Source organism: Xenopus tropicalis, chromosome 4, assembly GCF_000004195.4.
Source record: "Xenopus tropicalis strain Nigerian chromosome 4, UCB_Xtro_10.0, whole genome shotgun sequence".
Classification (NCBI taxonomy): Eukaryota; Metazoa; Chordata; class Amphibia; order Anura; family Pipidae; genus Xenopus; species Xenopus tropicalis.
In genome coordinates, this window is record NC_030680.2 from 17,998,479 (window position 1) to 18,008,733 (window position 10,255).

Consider the following 10,255-nt stretch of genomic DNA (forward strand, 5'->3'; position numbering starts at 1 on the left):
CAACTAAGATATAATTACCCCTTATTGGGGGCAGAACAGCCCTATTGGGTTTATTTAATGGTTAAATGATTCCCTTTTCTCTGTAATAATAAAACAGTACCTGTACTTGATCCCAACTAAGATATAATTTCCCCTTATTGGGGGCAGAACAGCCCTATTGGGTTTATTTAATGGTTAAATGATTCCCTTTTCTCTGTAATAATAAAACAGTACCTGTACTTGATCCCAACTAAGATATAATTACCCCTTATTGGGGGCAGAACAGTCCTATTGGGTTTAAATAATGTTTAAATAATTTTTTAGTAGACAAGGTATGGAGATCCAAATTACGGAAAAACTCCTTATCCAGAAAGCCCCAGGTCCCGAGCATTCTGGATAATGGCTCCTATACCTGTATATAGCAAGGCTATGAATAGCACTAAATGAGTGATATTAGAGTAAAAAGAATAAAGTTCTTACCCTTGGCACACAAGGGAGCCACGAAATTAAACGTCGAAACATTCTCTCAATTTCTCTCTATGGAGACAAAAAGAAATATCACTTTAGTTACAGTAATTAGTGAGTAAAATATGAGTGAAACTGTCAAAAAAAGTGAAACAGCGAAAAATCTTCAAAACATGAAAAAAGACGCACAGAAACACGACGCTCAACATTTCTTTTCACGCGTGCGTCAATTTTTTTGACAAATTGTTGCCAAATTTTTGTGCCATTGTGAACAAAACTACACTAAAGCCCCCACAGCGCCAGTATTAAACTGATTAGTTATTATTATCTCTTATTCCTGCTAACGTTGGCACAAACATCCCTAGAGCTCCACCTACCTCAGTCGCCTGATCAAGAATGAGCCAGTTTGGCCGCTGCTTGGACACTTTGACTGTGCCCATTGTGACATCACAACGACATCACTCACAACAAACACTAATTACATTTACTCAAACCTTTGTGAGGTTCAAACCATTGTGACATCACATGTGCAACTGACTGGGAATGTGGGTTACATACATATAGTTACATAGGGCTGAAATAACAATGCCAGTCACGTGACCAGCCCCAGCTGGGAATGGGTATCATGTTACAGATACAAATGGCAGTTGAAATGGCGGATCTGTATTCCTGCACAGGCAGCGATGGGTTAATGTCTGTATAATAAATCAGCACTTGGGCAAAAACTGCCCCCAGCAGGGGGAAATTAACCACCGTTTGTCGTAGACCCATGAATGAGGTGTCAAATCGTGCGGCTTATTCGGGAATGGGGTGCTATGACTTTTCTGAGGGGTGGGTGGTTAATTGCCCCAGCATAGGGGATGCTGGGACATGTAGGACAATGACAGTTATAGGACTACAGGCTTTAGGTCTGATAGGGGATGCTGGGACATGTAGTTCAGTGACAGTTTTAGATCTACAGGCTGCAGGTCTGATAGGGGATGCTGGGACATGTAGGTCAGTGACAGTTATAGGACTACAGGCTGCAAGTCTGATAGGGGATGCTGGGACATGTAGGTCAATTACAGTTATAGGACTACAGGCTGCAAGTCTGATAGGGGATGCTGGGACATGTAGTTCAGTGACAGTTATAGGTCCACAGGCTGCAGGTCTTATAGAGGATGCTGGGACATGTAGGCCAGTGACAGTTACAGGACTACTGGCTGCAGGTCTGATAGGGGATTCTGGGACATATAGGTCAGTGACAGTTATAGGACTACAGGCTTCAGGTCTGATAGGGGATGCTGGGACATGTAGGTCAATGACAGTTATAGGACTACAAGATTTAGGTCTGATAGGGGATTCTGGGACATATAGGTCAGTAACAGCTACAGGACTACAGGCTGCAGGTCTGATAGGGGATGCTGGGACATGTAGTTCAGTGACAGTTTTAGATCTACAGGCTGCAGGTCTGATAGGGGATGCTGGGACATGTAGGCCAATGACAGTTATAGGACTACAAGATTTAGGTCTGATAGGGGATGCTGGGACATGTAGGCCAATGACAGTTATAGGACTACAAGATTTAGGTCTGATAGGGGATGCTGGGACATGTAGGTCAATTAAAGTTATAGGACTACAGGCTGCAGGTCTGATAGGGGATGCTGGGACATGTAGTTCAGTGACAGTTATAGGTCCACAGGCTGCAGGTCTGATAGGGGATGCTGGGACATGTAGGCCAGTGACAGCTACAGGACTACAGGCTGCAGGTCTGATAGGGGATGCTGGGACATGTAGGTCAGTGACAGTTATAGGACTACAAGATTTAGGTCTGATAGGGGATGCTGGGACATGTAGGTCAGTGACAGTTATAGGACTACAGGCAGAAGGTCTTAAAGGGGATGCTGGGACATGTAGGCCAGTGGCAGCTACAGGACTACAGGCTGCAGGTCTGATAGGGGATGCTGGGACATGTAGGCCAGTGACAGCTACAGGACTACAGGCTGCAGGTCTGATAGGGGATGCTGGGACATGTAGGTCAGTGACAGTTACAGGACTACAAGATTTAGGTCTGATAGGGGATGCTGGGACATGTAGGTCAGTGACAGTTACAGGACTACAAGATTTAGGTCTGATAGGGGATGCTGGGACATGTAGGTCAGTGACAGTTATAGGACTACAGGCAGAAGGTCTTAAAGGGGATGCTGGGACATGTAGGCCAGTGACAGTTATAGGACTACAGGCAGAAGGTCTTAAAGGGGATGCTGGGACATGTAGGCCAGTGACAGCTACAGGACTACAGGCTGCAGGTCTGATAGGGGATGCTGGGACATGTAGGCCAATGACAGTTATAGGACTACAGGCTGCAGGTCTGATAGGGGATGCTGGGACATGTAGGTCAGTGACAGTTATAGGACTACAGGCTGCAGGTTTGATAGGGGATGCTGGGACATGTAGGTCAGTGACAGTTACAGGACTACAGGCTGCAGGTTTGATAGGGGATGCTGGGTCATGTAGTTCAGTGACAGTTTTAGATCTACAGGCTGCAGGTCTGATAGGGGATGCTGGGACATGTAGGTCAGTGACAGTTATAGGACTACAGGCTGCAGGTTTGATAGGGGATGCTGGGTCATGTAGTTCAGTGACAGTTTTAGATCTACAGGCTGCAGGTCTGATAGGGGATGCTGGGTCATGTAGGCCAGTGACAGCTACAGGACTACAGGCTGCAGGTCTGATAGGGGATGCTGGGACATGTAGGCCAATGACAGTTATAGGACAACAGGCTTCAGGTCTGATAGGGGATGCTGGGACATGTAGGCCAGTGACAGCTACAGGACTACAGGCTGCAGGTCTGATAGGGGATGCTGGGACATGTAGGTCAGTGACAGTTATAGGACTACAAGATTTAGGTCTGATAGGGGATGCTGGGACATGTAGGTCAGTGACAGTTATAGGACTACAGGCAGAAGGTCTTAAAGGGGATGCTGGGACATGTAGGCCAGTGACAGCTACAGGACTACAGGCTGCAGGTCTGATAGGGGATGCTGGGACATGTAGGCCAGTGACAGCTACAGGACTACAGGCTGCAGGTCTGATAGGGGATGCTGGGACATGTAGGCCAGTGACAGTTACAGGACTACAGGCTGCAGGTCTGATAGGGGATGCTGGGACTTGTAGGTCAGTGACAGTTACAGGACTACAAGATTTAGGTCTGATAGGGGATGCTGGGACATGTAGGTCAGTGACAGTTACAGGACTACAAGATTTAGGTCTGATAGGGGATGCTGGGACATGTAGGTCAGTGACAGTTATAGGACTACAGGCAGAAGGTCTTAAAGGGGATGCTGGGACATGTAGGCCAGTGACAGTTATAGGACTACAGGCAGAAGGTCTTAAAGGGGATGCTGGGACATGTAGGTCAGTGACAGTTATAGGACTACAGGCTGCAGGTTTGATAGGGGATGCTGGGACATGTAGGTCAGTGACAGTTACAGGACTACAGGCTGCAGGTTTGATAGGGGATGCTGGGTCATGTAGTTCAGTGACAGTTTTAGATCTACAGGCTGCAGGTCTGATAGGGGATGCTGGGTCATGTAGTTCAGTGACAGTTTTAGATCTACAGGCTGCAGGTCTGATAGGGGATGCTGGGACATGTAGGTCAGTGACAGTTATAGGACTACAAGATTTAGGTCTGATAGGGGATGCTGGGACATGTAGGTCAGTGACAGTTATAGGACTACAGGCAGAAGGTCTTAAAGGGGATGCTGGGACATGTAGGCCAGTGACAGCTACAGGACTACAGGCTGCAGGTCTGATAGGGGATGCTGGGACATGTAGGCCAGTGACAGCTACAGGACTACAGGCTGCAGGTCTGATAGGGGATGCTGGGACATGTAGGCCAGTGACAGTTACAGGACTACAGGCTGCAGGTCTGATAGGGGATGCTGGGACTTGTAGGTCAGTGACAGTTACAGGACTACAAGATTTAGGTCTGATTTTTTGTGAGATATTCAGCGAGTTTCCAACTCACTTTTGACGCTTCTTAGGAAATAACATCTTCCATAGACGTCTGCTGATATCTCTTTTTTATACCCAACTGCTCTTTTAAGAGCAAGAAGACCGGGGCGCAATGCCATCCTGCGCCCCCTGGAGGAAGGAAAGGGAGCCGCTACGGTTACATTTGAATGAAGGGTCTGGATGTACAGAGTATAGAATGTAACAGAATCTTTCTCTTTTCCCACAGCGAGAGGCAGGATCAAGACCCCTCTCTGATATTTATAAGGTGAGTAGAAAAGAGGGTAAAACTGTGCCCCACTCACTGCTACTGCTGTAGGGGCTGCAGGTTTTGTACCCCGGGGAATATTATGTTATCAATAAAATCCCCCTTTTATTCTATTTTCCAGCCTCCTGATGGTCGGCTGACCAAGGGTGTGCTCCTCAGACAGGGCGGGCGCTGCAGCCGCAGTGGCTGCACCTCCATCGGAAGCCCCAGGAGTATCTAATTCTCAGATACCTGTAACTCCACCAGTGGCATCTCCTCTCCCAATTACAGCTACACCACCAGCAGTGTATGTAACACTCTATACACAACCTCCACCCATCATCTCTATCTCCCCTTCAGCCATAGTTCCACCAGTGGCACTTTTTCTCCAGCCCAATTTTAATATCTGCAGCTCCACCAGTTGGATTCCTGCTTTTAGAGAGCACAATTCCAGCAGCGGCACCTCACTTTGTAGCTCTCATTCTCCTTTTCTTTCTTTGGCTCCACCACCAGCCCCTCTTTCTTTTTCTGCTGCTCCTCTACCAACAGACCACCATACTAATACATCATACAGTATTTGCAGTTCCACCAACCTCAGCTCAAACAGTGCATCCACCACCGTCAGTCTTAAGGTTCCCATATACTATAAGATCCGCTCGCTTGGCGATGTCGCCAATCGAGCGGATCTTTACCCGATATCCCCACCTACGGGTGGGTGATATCGGGTAGGAAGTTGCTGTAGAAAAAAATAATCCGAACGTTTGGCCCTGGGGCCAAACGATCGGATTACATTTGCAGCCATGGGCAGTCGGTTCGGGGACCGCATCAACGAGCTGATGCGGTCCCCGATCCGACCGGATTTTCTAACCTGGCCGATCGATATCTGGCCAATTTCAGGCCAGATATCGTTCGGCCAGGCCGCACGTTTCTGCCCATACACGGGCCGATTAGCTCTATCGGCCCGTGTATGGGGGCCTTTAGCCTCCAACATCTACATTTCAGACAAGCACAGCTCCAACACCCCCTCACAGCCCCCTACAGAGGCTCCTCCCTTCACAATCCACTAAAAATTCTGCCGAAACATTAGATAGCTTTAACAAAGCCATTTAGCAAGGTAAAAATACAGCAACACTGACATAAACCATTAGTAGAAGTTGATACAGGGACTTGTTCGATTGCCCTTTGGGAGTCAGGAAGGAATTTTTCCCCCTCTGAGGCAAATTGGCTCCAACTTCAGATTGTTTTTTTCTGCCTTCCTCTGTATCAACTACTAAATAGGAACCTTCCATCTACACTAAAACTTAAAATAAATGAGTCCTTTCCAACCTAAATATGCATAACTTAAATACATCATATCTAAACTATAAATAAATATTTTAAAACATATTTGAATGGTGTTTTGCATTTTTATAGTATTGCCGGGAAAGTTTAGAGAGGAAGGAGACCTGTGGGGCAAGAGAAAAGGGTAATTAAAAAGAGAAGGTGGAATCAGGGGGCAGGGGTGGGAGAAATGGGTGAGGAGAGATACCTGAATGGAATACGCTCGGGCGCAGGCACATGTAGCCGATATACGCATGAAAACGCGAGAGAATGCAAAGTCTCGTGTTTTCATGCGTAAATCGGCTACATGTGCCTGCGCCCGAGCATATTCCATTCATTCGGGTGCAGGCACAAGTAACAGGCGTAAGGCTGAATTTTCGGCAAGCGTTTTTCCGCTTGCCGAAAAAATCAGCCCTACGCTACGTGTGGCATCAGCCTTAACATGGCACTGTCAGCAGAAGACTATTGCCCTGGATGAAAGCAGCTGATAAACACGCCATTGCCATGAGTATTATTGTTGGGGCAGAGAAATGGCAGGTCCCAACAGGCAAACAGGTGATTTAACTGCATGGGGGGGGACATGCCCTTGATCTGCATTGGCTTTTCATCATTAGCAGTCAGGCCATAAGTTTTAATGTAGAGACTGGAGGCTGTTAGTGGGTGGGGGGCCATTTGTTAGGAACCCACCATTCACTATAACTTTGCCCCAGCACATGCGCTTTGGTGCTGCTGAAAAGTTCTCCTGTGTTTTAGAATGCAAAAGTGTCATTGGTTGGAAAGGCAATGGGGCCTGTTCCGGGATAAACCAATCAGGTCTGCAGGCAAACCAAGCTCAGCACCCTGTAGAATCACTATGGACGTTATATGGTCTCTCCTTTGTAACAATGCGCTACTAAATAGTTGTACGATGCTATGGTATAGCACAATCTCATTGGTAAGGTGGCGGACGTGTAAGTTGGGGGTAAAGAGATGTAAGACTGAAACTCAGCACTTTTTATCCATAATCCCACCCAACAGTGCTCAGAATGATTGGTCTAAAAATGCAAATGTTTAGCTAAATATTACAGTAAAAACCCCTTTTATAAAATGAGGCTTGATTGGTTGCCTGGACATCGACTGCATGCTGTTCATGTACCCATGTGACCTCCACTGAAATGCGGCAGCTTGGTAAGGACAGTGCGAATGATTGCAATAATGAACAAAAACCAGCGTTGTGCATGGGGCCTTAAGCTTGCCATGTATGCCCACATCTGGTGAGGCATTTTGGCTAATTTTGCCTGACGCTCTGGGCATGTATGGCAAATAAAGAACAATATAAATCTGGCCATACCTTGTATGATATCCACCTGTTCCATCCAGTATGGGTCAGCCCATGTATGGCCACTTTAAGGACAAGGAAAGACTGAATCACTTGGCTTGCTGACTAGTTAGGTACCCCCAGTAATTATTATCCGTTACCTCAGAGCCAGAGTTGTATTCTAGTGAGCACCATCTTTTTCCTTTCTCTGGATCATCCCTCTGGCCCTGGGCTCAGTAGTGTAAATGTTCAGCCTTTAGCTTCTACGTTGCAATCTACAAGCAATGTGCACCGCCCAGCCACAAGGAATCACTGAGAAAGGAAAGATGGCCGCGCGTCACTCACTGGAACAGTACCCTGGGCCGGTGCTTTTTTAGTGAAGAGGAGCACTTGGTGTCTGGGGTAAAACCGTGACACTGGAGGAGTGTCACTACATGACCACTGAAGGAGGTGCCTTAAAAATTTGCCCCTCCCCTTGCAATTCAGCCTTTCCTTCTCCTTTATACAAATGTTTGCAATTAGCTACACATTGGTTTGTTATTAAGGGTTTATTTTTAATGAAAAGGAATTCTACTCAGAACTCTTCTTGTAAAGTTAATTCTTTTTATTTTTCCTCAAAATAACAACGTTTCCTTGAAAATCAAACATTGCGGTTTATCAAATCTAAGACGCCATTTACCAGGCAGAACATTCCCTCCTGAAACAATACAGTGAATCCCCACCTTTCGTTTTAACCCTTTGCGGTCAGTAAAGAAAGGGTTAAGTTATGAACCATTTTCTGCAATGCAATTACATTAAAAAAACAAAAAAACAAAAAAGGCAACACTGCTTGAGCCTGAAAAGCGACTGGATGAGAAAAGCTATGCCTAGTAAGTATTGGGGAGGAGCCGACAGCTGATTGGAGATCCACAGTGTCATTTAAAAATAGCAGCAATTGTGCAGAGATAAAATCAAAGGGTAGAGTAGGCACAGCCGGCGCAGCTCCCCTTTATTTGATGGAAATCAGCTCTCGGAGCTAGAGATAAAAACCCACAGAGCTCTGTAGTATTATCAGCAATAAAAAAGGCAGGAAAAAGGCTGGGCAAACTGGCCAACAACTGTAACTGAAATAAGTGAATTAAAAAAAAAACCCAACAAGCCTCGGACGTTCCCAAAGCTGATCAGTCTTCGAAATAAAACCGACAAAGCTTTCCCAGCTGCGCATAAAAAAAACAGATGAAGAAAAGAGAAGTCGATTTTAGGATCCGTGCCGTTTACATGTTTCCATCCGCTCCCTCTTCAAGGGGAAAAAAACCAACAGTAATAGTATTTGTTGTTGATAACACCAGAAACCTTTTAGCCGCACCACAAGAACACAGATTAGTCTGACGCTCGTAACAATATGGAGGTTCTTATGGCGCAAGGTTTGATGGCAGAAATGTTCGATAAAAAGTTTCTTGTTTGGAATTTTTTTTTCTGTAATTTTAAAGAAAAGCAAAATCTTCACCGGATTCTCTTCTGCTGCCGGGTTCTGTATATATCATGGACGGGAGGAACCACAGACCCCTTCTCTTCTTCATCGTCGGAATCCTCGTTGGGTCTTTTCACAGATTTATTTAGTAGTGTGTTGACTTCAACTGGTCCGTTCCCCTCCATGTTCATCTCTGCCTGGCTTCCTGTAATGATCCTCACCGCTTCTTCCACTGCTGCAAAGACAGATACACATACATTGAAAGAGGCTCTTTCAGCCAAGGGCAATCTGCAGCCACCCAGATGTTGTTCAACTACAATACCCATAACCCATTGCAGCCCTGGAAATCTAACTTCCATCCTCCTTAGCAAGACAAGAGCAAAAGCAGAACCGAGCTGAAAGAGCTGCAGGTAAATGCGTATGTGTTTCTGGAGCTTCGGTTTATAGGTGCACCCACAAAGCACTTACTGTCCGGCAGCTTGCACCGCCGCAAGATTTCCATAATCTCATCAACCTGTACGAATGGGCCCTGTGAAAAGAAATAAAATGGAATTTTATGAATTATTTTTTAAGGACTAACAGTTTATTGGCTGCCCAGAAGTATCACATTTTATTAAAAAGTGGGACACATCCCACAGTCAGTGGTGGAACTATAGGGGAAGCAGACCCTGTGTTTTTTTTTGGGGGGGGGGAAGCATCTTCCTCTATATCTGTAGAGAATCCCCCCCCCAACTTTATCAGAGAAAGCCAGTGGGACAGGGGGAAGGGCCGGGTAGAACTTGCAGTGCAGGGGAAGGGAGGGCACAGTGCCCTGTAGTGAGCCCACATTGCCACCATCAGGAACCGTTTCTCTACAGGGCTCAGTACAAGTGCAACATTTGGGATTCCCTATGACATAATGACACCTAATAGTTTTCAGGGTCCCAGTAAAGGCCACATCAGTGGGGTACTGCAGTCAGAGGCACCATGGCAGAGGGGGCCCCAAGAGACTTGTGCTCACAAGTGTGTACAGGGTTAGGGTGAAATATGGGCAGGGGTTTTGTATAATGGGCGACTGGGATGGATCAGGAGGTGTGACCATGCTTCCTTCTGCAGGTCACTTTATTTTAACTAGGGCCACATTATTCTTGCTGGCAGAGTCCAAGGGCCGCAGGTGACCAATATATTGATAGTTGGGGCGGGTCCTACTAACTTAGAATGGGGCTGCGTGATTGCTGATGGAAGCCCTGGTCCCAGTAGTGATGGGGCCATCAACATAAACAAAACAACGTATCCTTTGCGGCCCTTTTCGCATTGCGGCCCTTTTCGCATTGCGGCCCTCTCCTCCTCTCACATTGTTCCTGGCTACAGTATCAAAGCAAAGGTAACAACCCCACATTGCCAAAAAAAGCAAAATGACACACTAACCTGGAAGCAAATGGGGGAGGAAGCAGCTTCATTAAGATCACTGCAGCTGGAGGGACTGGGAATACTCCGCCAGGAACAGGATGGAGTCCAGGTGCTA

At 46.5% G+C, this 10,255-nt stretch overlaps 1 long non-coding RNA gene across 1 annotated transcript in view; it reads right to left on the reverse strand.

Moving 5' to 3' along the window:
- Positions 1–1,160, reverse strand: part of LOC105946173 — a 2,528-nt gene extending 1,368 nt beyond the window's left edge. Inside the window, exon 1 of the long non-coding RNA XR_004222466.1 lies at positions 460–1,160. This is a non-coding gene — a long non-coding RNA (uncharacterized LOC105946173). The remainder of the gene's footprint in view (positions 1–459) is intronic.
- Between the last annotated feature and the right edge of the window lie 9,095 nt (positions 1,161–10,255).